Source organism: Egretta garzetta, unplaced genomic scaffold (assembly GCF_000687185.1).
Source record: "Egretta garzetta isolate BGI_Z169 unplaced genomic scaffold, ASM68718v1 scaffold251, whole genome shotgun sequence".
Taxonomy (NCBI): Eukaryota; Metazoa; Chordata; class Aves; order Pelecaniformes; family Ardeidae; genus Egretta; species Egretta garzetta.
This window is the reverse complement of record NW_009258952.1, coordinates 5,018,664-5,039,105: the sequence shown is the minus strand read 5'-3', so window position 1 is coordinate 5,039,105 and position 20,442 is coordinate 5,018,664. Positions and strand designations below refer to the sequence as shown.

At 38.4% G+C, this 20,442-nt stretch overlaps 1 protein-coding gene across 2 annotated transcripts in view; it reads right to left on the bottom strand.

The window, feature by feature from the left end:
- STAU2 (staufen double-stranded RNA binding protein 2) overlaps positions 1–20,442 on the bottom strand; it is a 174,140-nt gene that overhangs the window by 35,332 nt on the left and 118,366 nt on the right. The window lies entirely within an intron of this gene.

The following is a 20,442-nucleotide window of genomic DNA, read 5'->3' as shown; positions in this document are numbered from 1 at the left end:
AAGCGCTTCAGGACAGGCTCCTGCTTCGCTTGCATGCCCTTACCCCAGGAGGGAGCTTGCACAGGGTGCGGATTGCACACCCCTTCCCCACGCAAGCACAGCACCGGCAGCAGAAAGCCCCCACATCCCACCCATGTCCTCACCTGCCACCCTGAGGCTGGGTTTCCATGCGGTCCCTGCTCCGGCACTGCAGGGAAAGATTGCAAATTACGGCAGTGTGGGTCTGTAGTGCTGACACATGCCTACCCAGACCAAAACTTGCAACTTCCTTCACAGGGGCCTCCTACAGACATCACATTTGAACAGCTGTCAATCACTCGTGCCCCCAGGCCAGATTCACGCAGGTGACCTGTGAGTGAAATATTTTCCCCTACTAATCCCTAGTAGCCATTGAGGGCTCTCTTTAACAACATAAGATGTCACTATGTCAAACAAAAATGGTACTAATTTCTGGTTATGAGGTGAAAGTTAAATTTTGTTTCCTAATAATTATTTATATCAAAGAAGAAGAAGACCGAATCAGTGACCCGTCCTTGACCTTTAGTTTTCTTTGAGCCCTCTGTTCCTTGGGACAGCAATAGCCATGGGAATCACGGCTCTCTAGGGCCCAGCAGCTCCAGACCCCAGCAAATCTGCTGTCTCACTTTGCCTCCGGTTATGCTCTAGTGAACAAAGAGCAGCAAGAAAGCTGAGCATTGAATGGCCAAGGGGACCAGGGACTAAGGACACTCCAGCTCCCCACTTTGGAGTGATCACAGCATAGGCAAAATCCGTCTGCTAAATATGCTCTGGAGACGGCATCATCAGCGGGGACTTCTTAGCCAATACTGAAGTCACATGTAAGGCAGAAAAGCAAACCAAAGCATGAGCTTGGAAGTGAATTAGTGTTTAGATATTCATAGCCCAGCTGATATATCAAACCATGTATTTGCTTCCTCTGCCAATACAATTATAAGGATCTAGATACTTGGGATTACATATGAGAGACAAATCTTAATGAATTCAATATGGCACCTTTATGTTGCTTATTTTATATGACTACTCAAATACATATGTTTTAAAAACATAAATGTATTCCTTCTGCGGGGAGACAAAAATACGGCTATTGTCCCTCTGTTGAAAAAACAGCTTATGTGGCAATTTTTATCTAGATTTAGTTTAAAAATGAACTATGCACATAGAAAAAATACATCTTTTTTCTAAAGAGAGACTTTCAAAGAACCTTATGAAAATTAGCTATGCATCAGAGCCAAATATTTTACAAAAAGAACTTGGAAACAAAATACTGGTATTCTTTCTTGGATTGCTCTCAAACAGAGGCTTCTGACTATAATAGTATGCAGCACTTGCATGATATGGACAATTGCCTTGGGACTGAAAAATCAATTCTGCAAAGCACTAAAAATGTTGAAGATCAGCACTTTGTGGTATACCACCAATACTTTCTGGGACCAGTTAGTTGCTGAGACACCCAAACTGACTTAGTGCTACTGATATATTTCAAATGTTAAACATGATCTGCAGATCTGAATACCACTTTATTAAATGATGGTTCCTTCAAGCATGTACAGATTAATCCTTTTAAGCCCCTCCTGCAACTCACAAGTGTTTGTAAGTATACAAAAATTCTTCGAGAAAATCTGTGGATTAACTTTGTAGGTCAAGGTATATGTGCCATGCAAAACTGTTGTACTGGAGACAGTTAAATCTATTGTTTGGGAATGGATTAATTCATTTTATAGTGAAAATAACTAGGTAGATGTTTGTGGCTTAAGAAGATCTAAAGGTACATAAAGGATCTATTTCATAAGGCATATATGGGCTACAGACATTTTACAGTGTCTTAGATTGTTTAATTATTCAGAACAATTTAATCACCAGTTTTTCCTACTCAGCTGCAATACTTCTGAAACAAGCTAACACTTCCAGATGAGTAACTAGAGTCCAAAAATTTTATGGTGAAGATTTAGAAAAGGATTAGCAAGAGTAGCTGTGTCAGTGCTGGTTCACTTTCAAATACCTGCCCGTGGCTTGATTTTTCAGAAAATATTTGCTCAGTTCTGAAAAATCAGTTTCTCTGACGACTTTTTTTTAAACCACAGCATCTACAATCACAGGTCACTTGCAAATCTATTCTCTCTTCCTACTAACACTTTTTGGTAACTACACTTTTTACACTTCTAACTACCAGTAGTGAAACAGTGAAGAGAGTTTCTAAAATGGAATCTTGTCAGCAAAGAAAACATTGGTATGCCACTTAAATAGCTTCACCCTTGGCATGCTAAATTTTCATGCTCTGATAAGATTTTGGCATGATCCTTTAATTATTCTTGTGAAGAACACAAATAATTAAATCATGAAGCACTCAGTTTTCCTGGTACTGTTCCCAATCAAAGGCAATATGACTATATGCAAAACATCACTATTGTTATTACAATGTAAATAAGGCAGTAATACACTAATAAAGAGATAAAAAATAAACCACTACAGTGTATGAACTCTGCAAAAACTAGTGGTCAGCTTTGTCATCCCCTGAAAATAGGGAATAATAAAAACTGCTTTGAAATGCCTAGATAAAGGCTGAAGAAGTAAGCGGCTTTCCTTATGGAGTTTCTCAAACTCTCTTCTGCAGCACAATTGGCTTTGTGTGTGTTTGGGGAAAAGGGGTCCAAAAGCTTCGTGAATTATTCAAGAACTCTAGAAGTGTTACAGAGGACGTGTCCCGGAACACTTTGTCCCTGGCTCAGAGCCTCTGCACAGCAACACAGACTAAAGGGAAGCATATTTGGAGGCTCTATAGTTGGTGCCTACTGGTGAGTATTTCCTTTGTACACATCTCCAGCACCCACTCGCTTTCTTCCCCTAAGTGCCAGCGTAGGTGCAGAGGAGCGGTCTTCTCCACACTCCTTCTCCATGTTCTCTCTTTCCATTCTGATCTCTCTGGACACATGGATTAGGGAGAAAAGGCGAATGCTCCAGGCCACAAACTGCTTTGTTCCTGCCCATAAGTGGGATCCACACAGGGAAAATTCTGGGTTATGACTGGAAGTCACCACTTACCTGTCGCTCTGGTACCATTGTATAAATTCTGAACAGGAACTATTGTAAACAGATATAAATGCTTCGTGTGTCCTCGGAGCCAGCTCTGGGCAGCTCCCTTTTCAGGTGCAAATTTATCTGAATTATGTGTCCGAGATAACTAGCTCTGTCTTCTGCCATGCCATCTATCTGCTGCCAAGAGAGCCACAGCCTGTGGAAAGGAACTGAGAACTGGGGCTAGCAACCTAATATACAAGTACAGCCTATTTCATAGAGCTTCAAGTGCTTGATTAGACATAGTTCATAAAACTGTAAAACCGAAGAATGAAAAGCAGAGAGGCATTGGCTATGAGATTGCCTACGCCATGTTGGTATGGTCCTTTATGTATGTGCAGCATGGCACAATCTTTAAATACCTGCTCATTCCATTCTTGTTCGATCCCACTCATGAGATAGGCATATTCAAAAGAGTAGCTCTTTTCCAAACTTGGCCCATCACAACCCCAAAGTTTTGTGATAAAGAAAGTGGCAAATTGAAAGGATGCTCTGGTATAAGGAAAAGCAGCAGAGCCCACTAAGTAGAGCACCATACAGGGATTTGTAACACCAGGCTTGTCACCAGGTTTGCTGACTTTTAGCAAGAGCTTGAGCATCCTTGTGCCCCATTTCCCAATCTGTAACATAGGCAGAATGATATCAACTTTCTTGGTGAAGTATTTGAGATGCACTAGTGAAAAGTGCTATGCAATAAGCAGGTCTCTCTTTTGAGAGACAGGAGTTACACACCTCATACAACTCTCCCTTGTCAGTGGAAAGATTGAAGAAACTCCACACCTTTCAGTTGAAATAAATCTAAACATTCCTAGTCCTTGGATCGCACCTGGAACTATTTATTACCAAGATCTGATCCTGTGATGGGATTAGTTCGGCCTCAGCGTTACAGTAACTCCACTGTGGTTTCACTCTTGTAACAGGGAATAAAATACATACTTCTGGAGTTATGTTTCATATTAGATGGTGAGCATATTTGTATGAGCCCTCATTTTCCCATTCAGCTTCAGAGGATCCCATTACAGAGCTTTGTATGGTTATTTTCTACTTCTGCATTGGGTCAAGCTTTCCCCAGGGTACACTTCTAATTCATGGTCTCTTACATTATTATTACCCTTTTGACCTAAATGATTAGCCAAAGTTTGAGGCCCTGAGGGCTTTTCTATTAGGAGGAGAAAATTATGAAGTCAAGCATCATTTAGGCATATCTAGTTAAAAAAACACCTCCAAAGTCACCCACCCCCAACATCACTCTTGTTTACGTGAATGCAGGAGACGATCAACAACAAAAAATCTCTGCCAATCTTCCTTGAAGCCTTTTCAGCCAGCACTCAGACTTTTGTGGGACTGTCATAGTGCTTATCTAATTCTTCTTTTCACTTTCTTTTCCTTTTTTTGTGTCTTTTGCTATGCTTTTTCTCCTGCTTTATCTGTTTTTCTTTCTTTTCCTTTTGCCCTTCTCTCTCAGATATACCCTATTTCCATAGAGGTTAATTTAATATCCAGTCATACTCTTCTTCCACTAGTTCAAATACCTGAGTGCCCCCACATAGGTGAAATGTGCCTGAGATTAGGGTGGAGGCTGCTATTGTTTGAACTGCTGCTAGCACGAGGTTACCTGTTCCTTAAAGGAAGGATTCACCAAGTTCCACAGCATTTCACCCAAAGACATATGCCAAAAGTTTGCATTTTTGGAATGCTGTGGAGACCCTTCTGGTTTGCCTACGCACCCCACTTAGCTGGCTCCAGGGTCTGCAGCCAAACCAAGGCTTCTGCTGCTTGTGCCAGATGTGTGAGTGAAGGAAGAGGTCCTGTCCTCCCCCACCCTCATCTCCCTCTGCTTGCAGGATAAACAGCTGCAATAGCTCAAAGAAAAGCGTGGTAGAGAGTCAGGAATGAGAAGCCAAGAGTGGGGGGAAGGCAGGATGGCGCTTTTGGCATTGGTGTCAGCACACCTGGCTTGAAGTATTCATCAAACTAGCCTCATCCATGGCAATCTCCCTGAGCCTTGTGCAAACAGAAATGCTTGTAGACGCCAGTAGCTGCCAGTGCTAACCCGAGCATTTGGATAGAAACTATGCAAATTCTGTATCACTCTGAATTTTTAAATTATGACATTATGAGCACAAAGTGTCTCAGCGCTTTCTACCAACGTATTTAAATATCTATGCAAATGAATTAGAGAAACATAACATGAAACATGCTCGTGATGAACTCTACCTTGATCCTGCACCGACACAAGGGGGTTTATGGTTCTTCATAGTCTTAGTAGCTGGAACCCTTAAAAATGTTAAGAATGTAGAAATCGCCAAAAGACCACTGTGGAAGAGGAGTACAATTTAAAGAGTGATTTGCCCAATGTTAGTGGTGGCATTTGTGGCAAGCAGCCTTGTGCCCACATCCCCATCTCCTAGCCCATCTGATCACAGTGCTTTCCTCACAACGGGAGTCCAACTATTATCTTCAAAGGGGAAGACCCTGTGTGAGTAAGCTGTAAAAATAGCTGGAGAGAAGCGCATCAGGGAATACCCTGCTATTATTTCCTCTTGCAGATGAACATTTTCAAATAAACCTCCAGCATCGGTTCTTGAGGCAATACACACCGCATTCTCTAAACTGCTTAAACAGTTGTGCTATACCTATAACCCCACTCTGTAAGACAAATATTAAAGTGGAAAAACTGCATAAAATCTATATTACCACATTAATCTCAAAAGGACATTTGGCTAATATAAAATTCAGCATCATCTTCATTGATGATTCAGGGAAATAAAGTTGTAATAAATTGCTGCAAGGCAAAGTACTAATGATTGAATGAGGCTATGCAATTAAGATGTAACTTTTTAAATCACCTTTGAGGTTAAACGTAGAAGAATTATGAGTAAAAGGGCAATTAAATGCCAGACTTTTCAATCTAAGGTCTCCTCATCAAAGATTCAGTTACCTAAATTGTTTTTCACGATTTCAGAGGAAGAGCTGGGTGTAACAATATTTCATCCCCCACAAGAGGAAGTAAAGAATACTCTTTCAAACAAAAGCATTACCAGGCTATCAAAATCTTTACAAAGACAAATAAACTAATCAAGATTGATCTACTAGGGCTCTCAAGTTCCCAAATTCCTAAACGTTAACATTAGGTTATAAAAGGGAAAAGAAGTGTAAAATGTAGCCATTATCATCTTCATATCACAACCATGAGTAATATATATCTTAATGAAATGTGAGTTGCATGCGCAGTGTGCTTGATATTTCTATAATCTGTAACTTTTTATATACATTTACATGCTGTGTTTAAAAATACTTTCGTTCTGAAATCTTTTAAGATTTATTTTTGAGGAGAAACATGGATCCACTTATGCTCTGAACCTTCATATCTGACTGACTTTAGTGTATATAATGTCTCTATTGAGTAAAGCTATTCAAATTTAAGTGTTTTCAAGATTGTGAAGTCAATTTAAGTTTTCTTCAAGGGACACATGAAAAATCTTATACTTACTGACTGAAAAATTAAACTAGCTGCAAGCTACAGTTGTGCATGAAAACTGTAAAAATATGCTTTGCATAGTATTTAAAGTAGTAGCCCTTTTTTCTACATTTCTCTTTCAAGTGACATTGTGCTAGTACATTGGTATAAATCAATATCAAATTTTGTATTGTCATATCATATTCAATCCAAAGTTTCCAAGGCATGTTAAGATGCACCAATTTAATAACCTCACTTGTTTTGTGAGGTTTTGTGCCTCTATTTCTAGAAGAAAAAGATGGGGGAAAAGAATATAAGGAAAAAGGAATATAAGAAAACAGGTTTTCCACCCAAGATCAGTAATATTTCGATGACTGAGCTGTAAGATTTAGACTACTATATCTGAATCATACAAACAAATAAAGACCACAAGCAAGTTTCCCTTGGACAGAATGAAGAAGGGAGAAAAGAAAGAAAGAAAGATGCACATTTGACAGACGCTAGTCACATCACTTACTGCATGTCTGGGAAGACCTTAGAAGGCATATCTATTCCAAAATAACTAAATAAATTCAAAATTCACACCAGTTTGTTGCAAGAGCTCACAGTTTTTATTTTAAACTAGGAATGTGCTATTTTGCTCCAGCTTAAAATAGCCATGCACAACCCTCTTTCAAGAAAATACCACACTGAAAAATGTTCCCTTAAGATACACAAAACAAAACTGATTCTCTTAATGATTGAAGTTAAAACAAAGTATCCCTAATTAAAAACTTACTTCCAGAGTGGATAAAAGAAGTGTTCAGGAAGATGGGAGGAAAAAAAGTATATTAAAATGTGGTGCTTTTTACCTTGTGCAAAATGTACATCTTTATCTTCTTTTCATTTACACCATTAACCCTGTAGCAACTGTTGCAATGGTACCGTGTGGGATTAGTTGTGCAACAGTTTAAAACAGGTAGTGTTACCTACTGCTGCCATTTGTACCAGAATAAAAACTCAGTTCTCTGATTTTGAAAAAAACTCACAAGCCTCCTCACAGTAAGTGTTCAGCATCATAAAACTCGGCCACTGATATAAAAGCTGAAAATGTGCATACCAGCTTTTTATTGTGCATTTACAGCCCAATCGAAGTTTATGAATAAAGTTTCATTAAAAGTTGAATTATTACATATTGGGTACGCTGGCATTATATTAGCAGTAAACTAAAACACAGAGTCAACTGCATTTCTACTTGCCTTATGCAATCGAGCTTCTCTTGTACATCTGTAATTTTTAAAAATTCCTCCTGCTTCTACAACAACCTTCTGCTAATTTTCTTCAATTTTCTGCTCCACTAACTTAAAAGTCATTTCCTTAAGAAAACAGATGACAGACAACCTGAGTGACTGATTATATTGTGCCATCACTTTGTTTTTTCTCTGAGGCCTTGGTTTAAGAGGATGGATGTTAGTGTAAATGACAGAAAGGGGAGCTTCGCATAGGATTTCACTTCTGTTCAAAGACAAGCTAATGCAACCTCGCTGAGGTGCAATCAACTTGACAAATGGATGCTGTGCAGCCCTGTGCCTCCCACTGAAACCCGAGAGTCTGATTTACACAATATTCCCCCTGTAAACGGAGGGAAGCCCAAATTCCAATCAGACTTAACGCTGCTCGGCTGTATAATGGGTTGATCTGATAATTCCTGCCATATAATGAAATCTGATAATAGTGGGAAAAAATACATCAGAGAGAATGGAATACATTAATGAACTTGTAAAAATACACTTAAGTCTTAACAGATTTAATAAACAGAGGAGGGACGGCTCAAACCAGGAGTCTTCATATGCGGTCAGCAGTTCTCGGGTTTAACAATGAAGCTGACTGAAAATACAGAGTTTCTATTTACAATTGACTACATTCACCACACCTTTTTTCAGATGGTCAGGAAAAGAAAAAAAAGTATTTAAATATCAAAGTAAGCTTTGTAATATGTTTACATGTCTTGCCTTGTTCTGTTTCCCCTTCAAACTAAACTAATTCTATGATACATGCTGTTTTCTCAGGGAAATGTGAGTCAGATAGAAATGTTTTCCTACCAGAGAAACAGCGTTTCATTTACTAACTGGAAAAAATAGGAAACATTTGCTTTTGGACTTTTAAGATTTTTTTGGAATTGAAAAACAAAGACAATTCCATTTCAAAACGCTTTTCACATAAGTTCGACAGCTGGCACAAAAATTAACCAAATGTTTACACTGGAAAAATGTCACAGAAATGTCTATTAAAATCAGTATTTTTCGTGTATCATAATAAACTACTCTGATTGTCATTGTTCTCTACAAATAAACATTTTGCCTTAGCAGCTACAACTGTGACCAGAAGCTGTTCTCACACATACACGAGTTGAGTAGTGCAGGATTTTTAGGGTTTTATTTACTTTGCTGTTGTCACAAATAAAAGAAAAAAAGAAAAAAACTTATGCAAACATTTCATGCTGAAGTGAATGGATTTCAACAGCTGCTGATTTGGTGACATCGAGAACCCCCGTGGAGATTCTCTTTGTTTAGCAGGCGGTCGAGGCTGGCTCTCGGTGGGGATCATGTGAAGACTAGCAGAGCAGTCACTCAGTCATGAATCAGACTTGTCAATAGTTGCCTATTTTCTCAACAGGTGCCTCAATCACACGCCATAATCCTTCCCCCCCGATAGGCTTCTGTTCAACAGAAATCGCTATCGCACAGGACAACAGGTTTGCTTGTATGAGACCTATATCGATTTCTTAATAACCAACTCCCTCCTACAGTCTCTGCTGAGCTTTATACTTGGTATAAACACGTCTCTCCCTCTCGCCTGTGTGAGCTAGCAGAGAAAGTATGAGAACTGTAACATGGGAGCAAGGAAGCATTTAATCCTTTGTTATTACTGCAGATAAGCATGGCAAACACCCCACGATCATCCACACTGTTTTGTCAGATAATTATGAAATGCTACTATATTGAGGTACCCTTTGTGAATCACCGTGCAGCAATCGCTTGGTACTCCGACAGAAGAAGGCATTGCTGACATAAAAGGCCTTGCTGCAAATAAAAATGTAAGGAAATGTTTCATAGCAACTAAATAAAAATTAAAAAGTTTAAGTTAAGAGCCCAGGAAGCCATTTTCAAAATGATTTTTTTTTTATAACTAACTTTCAATCATGAGTTTTTACAGCATTTTTTGTAATTCAATTAATTTTTTGAGTTTTGAAATCCTCATTTCTTTTATACGACTCATACATGCATGGAACTACAAAAGTAAATTAAGTCCTATGGGTCACAGCTGTCAGAATCCTGAAGAAATACAAGTACTCACAGAAAATTTGAAATTTCATACTGTTTTTACCCTATAAAAAAGTGTTTATGCTTACAGCTATGCTCTTTGAGCCACATTGGTATTAAGTAACACAACAAAAAGATTTAGAGACATTTTTCTTGGCTTTTCTGTCAAAAAGCAACAAACCAGTAAATATTCTACAACACTTACTGAGCTTGCACAAATTATATCATTTATGGTGTGAATTAGAACCAACTTTCTATCACCAAGCTACTCTGGGCTTCCTGTTGTTACCTTTGTTTTCCAATTTTACCTATTATATGTACACAAAATACTGATGATCTGAAGTAATCTTTTGTATTTTCAGGCCAGCCTCTTCCTGTATCAGTGGAAGAAGTACTTTTGTAAAATAATGTGGGCAGGTTAGTGGCAGCATGCTTCACTTGTATAGTAGAAACTACAGCTTCTGCATGACTTGCAAATCAAATATAAAAGGGGATTTACCAAGAAGTATATCAGCTTTATGCGATGTTTTGAGATCTCAAGCTCCTTCGTATAAGACTTTATAAAAAAGTTCCCTGAAGAAGGTAAACTCTCCAAATGTAGCACGTGATTTAATAATTTCCAACTACCTTTGAAATTCATGTCAAATGAAGTTAGACAGTAAAACTGGTGCAGTTTGATCATTCCAGCTGTATGTCAAAATTCTTCCACACTGTTGGATAACATGAAAGTGCAGAACCAGTTCCTGTCACCCTCAATTTAAAAACTTTTGATATACTACCTCTGAGCATGGAGTTGTTTAAATACTATCTCTAACATCAGTAAACTGCATGTACCACCTGCACCATGACTTGAATTACTGAAACACAACACTACACAATTAAAGAGCTCATCTCACATTTCAGCAGAAAAAACATTGTAGCGAAGAAATTTATATCAAAAGAAAATATTTTAAACATATTTCAAATGTGAAATATAATTTGATTGTGTATCTGGTGTATACACGGGTTATTACTTTATACAGGATACGCCATAGTGACAAGCTGTTTTAAGTATGTTGATAGATGCATATAGTCTGGGCCAGACCTTGAAAACACTATGTAACCGAGCGACTTTACGTTCCTGTGAATTAATTTTAACTAGTTGTATACATGCTTTGAAATTTGACATGTAAGATTTTGTAATTTCTGTAAGAATTAACATGAAATATATACATTACTTCCTATGTTGTACAGACAGCATGTCAGTATATTTTTTTTGCTCTGAGGCAATTTATAAGACTCTTTTTTCTACTCATAGCCTTAATTTTATTTTATTCAGCACTGTGTAAGTATTTTGACATAAGACTGGATTAATCAATGGATTTCAACATGTACGCTGTTTACTGTGCTTTTGTAGACAAGACCTGCATTTTTCAAGATTTATATTCTCTGTAATTTTTGACACTATGTAAGGGTATTACGTAGAGAATATGCCAGATGATTATTTAGAGAATACAAATACATTCTCAGCAAATGCAACCTTTAATGACATTTACTTACGAAACTCGCTGGGCACTGATTGATTGATTCTGAATAGGAGCCCGGCCATATGCAGGCCACATTCATCAAAAGCATCCTAATCATACCAGCATATTAACATTTTGAACTTTACTCCCAGTACTCAAGGAATGCGACTCGTGAAATAATGAAATTTAGGGGAAATTGAATCTTGTTTTCTATATGTAAAGACCTAGTTTCAACACAGATAATGCACTCTTGCTGCATTCTCTGCTTTCTCCTCAGCAAAGAGAAAGAATTGATAAAAAAGCAGCTATTTTGGAGCAAGCCCGTAATGTTGACATGTAATCATTGTAGAAATAGAATTTTCAACAGGTAATCTGCAAAGATGCAAGTTCCCTCTCATTCGGATGGAGCTCATTTATTCCAGAAAAAAAAGACAAAATTAAAAAATGGAACAAACTACACTAGCAAAAGTAATGCAAAAGCTACAACAGCAAACCCTTAGACACATTAGTCAGAAAGATATCAAGAAACAGGAAGGTGTTATTACCAGTAGAGATTGTATTGATGTTCTAGAACTTAACAATTCTTAGCTCTAAGCTCCGAAGTTCAGAAGGTATATAGACAGATGGTTCTGAAAAGAGTAAGGTGAATACGTAAATTTTTCCCTGTATTTCAAGAGTAAGGAAGCTTAAGTTATTCTGCTTAGGAGAGAAAGTGTGGGCGATGTAACAGTGGACCTGCAGTACCTCCAACGAGAGAGATTTGCAGGGAGATGTCTCAAAAGTAACAGACAAAGACAAAAAAGTTCTTTTAAAAGTAGAGGATGATCAGACAAGAAGAAAGGCGCACAACTTCTCCCAGGCTCCTGTAGGGTAAGAGTGATACTGAGCCTTTTCTTTCTTCTGCCAGACAAAGAATGCAATGGAAACTTCAGCTGTAAACTCTGAACTTTGTCTTTAGCACGTTTCCAGTGCCAATGCACTACACCGGCGTACGTGCACCGTCCATTTCAAGTCCTGAAAACTTTTCTGACTTCTTCATATAATACAACCAAAAGCATGTCACCTGGTTATATCACTCTTAGCTGGCAGCCTGGTTTGCTTGCCTTCTGATTTCTGCTTGAAATGGAGAACATGGTTGGGAACACAGAAGTATATAAGATACGCCCTAGAGTCTTGTCCCATCTGATAAAGACCATCCTTTGTCAGAACTGCACTCCTTCCCAAACCATCAGTCAAATACCAGTCTTTGATACTCTTGGCTGCTGCTCTCTCAATTGTGAAATGATTTGTGATGTGCAACAAGGTTTTAGAAGGGAGGTCTAGGAAAGAAATAAGAGGCTTTACCCAAAAGGAGACCTATGAGATACTGTGGCTCTTCGAGATACAACCCAGCACACCTATCTGTTCTCAGGACAAAGGCTGTGAATTCCTGTGATTCCAACACCGAGGTTTTACTTTTCTATACTTCCCTTCACCTCTTCTTCTAAAACCACAAACAAAATTTTCCATTTCAGTCAGTTCTGGCCAACAGGAGGCAATGGGCATGCAAGTACCAGCTAAAATGACTTGTAAAATAAAATAGAAAGAGTAAAGAGTTCAAAATACAAATTATTCATTCCATTATAAAAATTGTGATATGGCTTAAAACTGCAGCTTTTATGCAGTTTGGATGTTAAAAACTAACTGTAGGAACATCAGTTTTTAACATGATTGTGTTCAGAGATGCCATATTTTACTCTCATGCATTTAGACAGGATTCTAGCCAAAACAAAGACAAGATACTAAACCCAGGCAATGTAGCTACATTTGGTATTTCAACTCAGATCAACCTCCTTTCACACCAGTTGAACTTGCGTTTGTGACTGCCTGTACGTTTGCACAGACCGATCATCAGGTAATATAATGGGATGACTCATATGCAGACCTACACAAGTATGATATTTACAGGATCAGGACATTTGGTCAGAATTTCTTCATGAACTAGTGGTATGGATACTCATCTGGTATCATTATAAACTGAATTGGTAAAGCTCCTGCAAAAGATAAAGCATGCATCCATATAAAAGCTGTCAGTATTCTTTCTTTCTGAATACCATAGCTGAAGATATCTCAAATCAGAAGTCCAGAATTAGAGGGTATATTTGAAATGTAGCCTTTAATTTTTCTCTCAAGGCTTTAATTTGTACTTTAGACTTTGGATCACAGTCCACATTATTTTTGAAGCTTCATGATTAACCTTTAACTGTACTAAAATTGTTCAGATATTGTGAGTGCTACTATCCTGTTACACATGGCACTGTCCTTAGCCTGCTGATGGAACACACCTTGCCTAAATATCTCAGTAAGCGATAACCTTTGAAACAACTTTTGGCAGGCTGCTACATCAAACTGTTTCATACCTTCTCATGCATTCTTTCATTTAAAAAGTCAAGCAAATAAGAATATATTCCCTTTTATTAATCTTGCACTTTAAAATGCTACACTTTCTTATTTAATCAAAACAGTCTTCAGTACCTTTTAATCAGCTTTTTTGTCTAAAGTTGAAGGTTTATTGAAAGTAGCCAGTTTACTCCTTACTGCTTTTCTCACTGTTTAGTCATGATCAGAAACAAGATGTTCCTTAAGGTATTTCATAATTTCACCAAATTCTATACTTCCTGGTTTTCCAACTGGTTTCAGTACTGTTCTCTTCATTCCACTGCTTGTTTTGTCACATTTCCCAAGTCTTTCTTACTATAACTCAGTGCTTGTTTGCTGTATGTTCTAGAGGCTATTTAGATATAAAGCCCTTTTGGTTTGTTATCCTAAATGGCATATCTTGTACACAGAAAATAATCTGCTTCTGTAGTTAACGCTTAGGCTGCTACTCTTCCTTTCAGTGACATTCATTCATATAAAGTATAACTGTGACAATTTTATTTGGTCATTGGCTTAATGCAAGTTATTTTGGTTTTGACAGGTAAATAAAATCCTGCTCTTGTCTCATAACTTCCCAACACTGTAAATATAGGAAGATGTATGTCTAAACATATTAAAACATGGTTTCATAAGGCAGATGCAGTATGACCTAAAAAGTGTATTAAAGCAGTCACTTCTCTAGCTGAAGAACTAAGACGCATTGCACTTAAAAGGGGTGTGTTGAGGGGAAAGTGTGGAAGTTCATTGCCACACTGCTCAGCTGACTCTTCAAGAAGCTCCTCAGCTCCTTTGCTGCTAAAAATGTATTCATGAACTTCCCTCAACGGTGGAAGTAACTTTCACAGAGGAGCCCCAGCCATACTAAAGCTGTTAGCTTTTGCTTTTATTTTTCACCTCTCGTTCCGTCTCTGTTAAAACATCTGTTGAAGAGCAAAACTGAGAGTCCAAATTGCAAAGCTTCTTTAAAACCCCAAATACTGTTCTTTACTGAATGTTGGTCTTGTATGACTTAACCCTCAGAAACACTTTGACCTGAAGAGAGACACAAAGCTATCAGAAATAGGAAGGATGTAGCCAAAATTTTTATTTTTCAGTACTCTATACATACTTCTTTTACTCTGTTTAATAGTCACAGCAAAACAGTCTTTGAGAAAAGAGGCTGAGTTTCGACTCTTTCCATCTACATTTGTCTCAGGTGTTACCTTCTCTAAATGCAAAACGATTCATTTAAAAGTATAACTTTCCCTTTTAAATGAAAATATATGTTGTCCCAAACACAATTTCCTTACACTCTACTAAACACAGACAGGGATGGCTAGAGGCTACAAATCTTTAGGTTCTCCACTGATGCATTAACTAAACAAAAAAGACAACCTTACTTGTTTCAGAAAGCTTTATTAGAATAGGAATCTTTGAAGACAAACACAAAAGATTCTAATATGTTTAGATTTTATAATGTAAACAACTAATTTAATGCATCACTAGCAATATACAATAGTCACCATTTTGCAACATGAATGCAAGTAAGAAACTGATGTAATCTGTGAGATATTTCAAAATAATTAATTTGAGAATAAAAAAAGACTTTTATTGTGTAAACTCTCCCTGTTTGCCTTTTTTAAAAGGATCTGAAAACTGCAGTGGTTGAACCTTTGCTAAATGAAGGTAACAAGCAGTCTTTTGAACTGGCCTCTAAATGAAGCCTGAGAAAGGTTATTTGTTCATAAGTGTTACTTATCAGGAGAGTTCCAAAAAACTGCACAAGATCCAGTTTATTTAAATGAGGGCCAAAAAAACTTTCGAATTTTTGCAAATTTTGCAAATGTCTAAATGGTGTATTGCCAGCATGTCAGACTTCTTCTGTGCTAATATTTTTGTTTTGTAAGGGCAAATGAGGCTTTAAACATTTTTGGGTCAAGCCAGTGTTTGATGCCTCCTTTTAATTTCTTTAACTCCCTCTTAAACCCATATGTCCTTGCTTAACTATTTTGCAGCTTAGAAAATTTTACTTGATAAACCCTTCCAAGTTTTTTCTTTTTTATTATTTTCCTCATGAGCATGGACAGATACATGACGACAAAAAGAAGTTCTACACGCTGACCCCTGTTTATTTTTTATTTAATTTGAAAGAATGATCCTGTTTTCTGGCACACTCCAAAATCAAGCCCCAGGTTCTGCAGTATTATCTGCACTGATGAGCTGAGGCACCCTGGGAAGCCCCTCGCGCATGAACAAAGCTTCATGTACATCCAGCTGTCCCCTAAATGACTGACAGTGTATTATTGTACCGCTTGGCATAAATGACAATGGGGTATTGAATCAAATATGACAACATAGAGATCTCCTCAATTCATAATTTCATATAGCATGCTGGGCTAGAAAAAAATTACCCCAATTATTCAAAACAATGTTAAATTATGAAATATTTAGGGAGTTGTCTGAAGTAGGACTGCGTTCAGCCCAATATTTTGAAGCAATGGCTAAGCAGGCTTTTTTATGATCTCACAAACCAGCTAAAATCTTTGTTACTGGGATGAGCTTTGTAGCCAGTATCAGCAAAAGGGGTGCTTTTTATATAAATAGTTGTGGCATGATGTATACAGGGACTGGGACTGCTCAGAGCCCCACTGCTATCAGCACACAGAGAATCCAGCCTTCGGCACTTGTCTTACTTTATCAACCTGCCAATACAGAAGATTCAGCAGCAGTAGAGTTATAAATGTGTGCCAAGATGTCCTTTATGAATGCATGTCACGTAACTAGGTTTTAAAAATCCTGAAGCAAACACAAAGCTTTCTTACAGACAGCTGGAGAGCTGAATGCTGAGGAAGGGAAGCTTTCATTTTCTCTGCTGGTTGTTCTTAGAGGAATTACACAAGGGGTGAAGAAGTTGACTTTTGGGTACTGTTGGGGAACACAATGACTCCAGCTGAACATGTCTTACTACCTTACATTGCCTTTGTAGCCTGACCTAGCAGTCCCTGCTTGGGGTCCATGTGGCAACTTCCAACCATGTGGAGCACATTTCTGGGAGGTTTGAACAATGCCGCCACCAGCTGGATAGGTACCGGTGGCAGGGATGGGGTTGGCTGTAGAGCAAGGTAAGCATATGCTCCCTGAAAAACACACAGACATTGGAAAAAGCAGGTTTGTATTGGCTAAATCTGCTCCCAGGTATTCTGCGATTTCAGCTGTAAATAACTTTAGAAACTTTGAAATTATCTCTTATAGTTTGCTTAGCTTTGGCCATTTGTAATGGAAACCAAAGGGCAAGATTCACTTGATGGTCGATACTGGAGTGTGGAAAATCCTCGTTCAATCCCAGGAGAATCCGAATCCTTCTTTTCACCTTTCAGAACAGCACCCTAACTGCTGTCTTGTGGGGTACTACAAAATGAGAATCCCCCAAACTCTTCTGCTCAGGCAGCTCCGTTGAGCATGCTATTTAAACCAGGAGTCAAAGAAGATGACTGCTCTGTGGTTATCACTTTGTGTTCCTGTGGCTACCCAGCCATGCTGCTCGAGCACAAGGAGGGTTCCTACAGAGAATTCATGCTGCTGCAGGGACAGGCATAGAATAAAATTTACATCTTCTGCATCTTGTGTGAGTATGTGAACCACTGAGCTTGTAGGTAAAAAAATTCATCATCTTTCCCACCAGTTTTGTGAATCTCAGCCATTTTCCTAGTTTCACTACAAATGCCCAAGTACAAAATGAATTATTTGTTTTGGCTAGAAGCATTTTTTTCTTTATTTTGGACTAATTTGAACTGTTTTTTTGAGGGCATGAAGGATGAGAGATGAGATTTTGGACTGTAAAATCAATTATTTGTACAGCCGTAAGGATCTGTGGAAAACTAGGTCTCACAGTCTCTCTAATGATGGGAAAGAGAAAGAATGAATATGAAGAAATACATAGAAAATTTAAAGTTTAACTTAAGAGTTCACTGTTTTGGTTTTGCTTGATACCTCCATTTTAGTGTTTATTATCTCAAGTCCTAGATCCTTGAGAGAGTGAATTACTTGGAAGCAGTCTTACATTTAGCATATGTGAAGGATCTTGCTGGAATGAAGCATTAGTATTGGAACACACACACTCTGTAAGGGCTATAAAATGGAGGACACAAGTACATACGGAGCTTCTGGGAATGCAGGAACTCCTGTATCAACTGAGGATATTGCACACTAGATGCTTCGAAGAGAAGGTTGTTGGTAACTCCCTCCTGTATCAAACAGCAAGATGTTCTGACTTGATGATCTGAGAAACCCAGTGTGACTACAAAAACCTGTACGTGAAATGAATCTGGGGACTCGGATGCTATGTTAAATGAATTCTAGGAAAGAATATAAACAGCTTTTTCCCTGGAGATGTCTGACACTTTCATAGAATCAGAATCATTTAGGTTGGAAAAGACCTTTAAGAACATCAAGTCCAACCATTAACCTAACCCTGCCATCCCACCACTAAACCATGTCCCTAAGCACCTCGCCTACCCATCTTTTAAACACCTCTAAGGATGAGGACTCGACCACTTCCCTGGGCAGCCTGTTCCAGTGCCTGATAACCCTTTCATTGAAAAAAATTTCCAGGAGGCCGTCAATGGCAATCATGTAAAAAAGGAAAGTGGAATAATTTTCTCAGGTAAACCATTAATGATCAAGCTAGGGTAAGTCTTCAGATCATTCTTGGTGGGGTATTTTAAAAACTGTCCAAGGAAGAAAGCAGGATGTTGTTGCACCAGGGATGTCTAGGAACTGAGTTTAATCTTAGTGCTCCTAAACATAGCTCCAGAACTTCCTCATGCTCAGCAGGGATCCAGACCTTTAATGTTCCAATCCATGTTACAGGTAGCATAGCTAAGAGAGTAACTTCAGAACTGAACTTTAAATTGGACAAGAACCTGCCACAATCTTCACTGAGTGTGAGTACATGACTACTATTATACCCTTCCCATTACTTGACAAAACTATTCCTTTGTTCCTCCAGTAATCCTACCTCTGCCCAGAATAGACATGAGTTTGCCTGCAACAGATTGAGAAAAGTGCTTCAGCACTAAAAGCATGGGCCAAACTACATACAGATGAGTGTATAAGCTATGTAGACACAACAGATGACAGGAGTTTGCTGTGGGAATGTGGTGCTGGAAGAAAGTCCAAGTTTACAGAAGTGCTTAGACGAGCTCACCATCACTGCTGGTTATGTTGTGTAGAAGAACTCTTCTTTTCTCAAAATGAAGGAAATATTGTTTCAACTCTGACGAGATAGCCAGAGGAAAATTGTAGAATTTGATGAAACTAAAGTGGTGTCAGAGAGGAGCACTGAGTTTTGTTATTCCACTGCATTTCACAGTACATAACTTTGGCTATTCCCCTGTAATTACTTATAAAACCCGACCTCCTTCATTTCCCTTTAAGTCTATTGTTGGAGCATTTATTATCAGGTCCTGGCTTCTTGAAATGAATCCTTGAAATGAAGGGGTGTAGGATGTCAAATTTAGTTTCTACTTGCAGTGTGTAGAGCCAGGGGTCGCATGGTGATTATGCAAACAAAAAACTATGAAACTTCATTTGCACTAGGTGAATGCATAGTGCCAGCCATGTGATATTATTTCAAGAGAAGTGGAAAAATTAGGTGGCAAACACAATTTTGGCAAAAACACAGTTCTTCAGATGCAACATGTGCAAATCATTATTTTGTCTTGTAGAATGGTTAAGGAAATGTATTTTGAAATGGCAATTATATAATTAGTGTGTTAAGCAACTTCATTGAATGACAAGTGATTGAACACGTATTAACAATGTTACTTTGATTAGTCTGTGGAAAATGCCACAGAATAACTCTGGCAAGCATAGGGTGGGCAAGAAAATTGAGTGCATGTTTTGCTAATAACTTTCTTTGTCTAAAATGGAGGTGCCTACAAAATAGGCAACTGGGTTTTGACTGAGCGTGAGTTTTAGTTCATAAGATTTGAAAGGCTTTACTAGTCCTAGAAATGAAAATGAACATAGCTATTAAAATAAAAATCCTGCCCATCAGGGGTCAAGATGCAAAATCCAGATCCTTGTCAATCCCACCTGCAAGACAAGCTTTTTTTTTGTCTTGGGGGGGGGGGTTCTCCTTCCACTTCATTTTTGCCTCCATCGCTGTCACCAACTTTTGTCTAGTAGGTGTTATGTCTATCCATTTTTAACTGCTGAGTAGGAGAAGAACCTACCTCTGTTGTTTTCCCTCTGTTTTTTCCTTCCAGGGAAAAGCTGTTAGATTTCTTGATACTGCAAGTGGGCTGAATCTCCTGTTGCAGTGTGACAAGGCAGAAAACTAACTGACACTTCTAGCTCTTCCAAACTTCACCAATTCCTTTCCCTTTTAAGCTTCTTCCCTTCCCTAACAGTCTCAGCAGTAAGAAAATTCAAGATTTTTATATTTCGCTGTTGGCCAGCTGAGCTTAAAGTAACAGCAAAACAAAACAAACCAGAACCAGATTGCAAACTAAGGATAGCAAACAGCTGGCCTGTGGTCCATGGAAGGTTGGCTCATTGCGTGTTGTTAATGCCTTTCCACATGCTACACTGCACCGAAAGCCTACTAAGGTATTTTAATGCAAGCAACTATTAAGGGTGCAGTTCCAAAGCAGCTAAGCTTCTCTAGGTCAAGGCTGCTCAT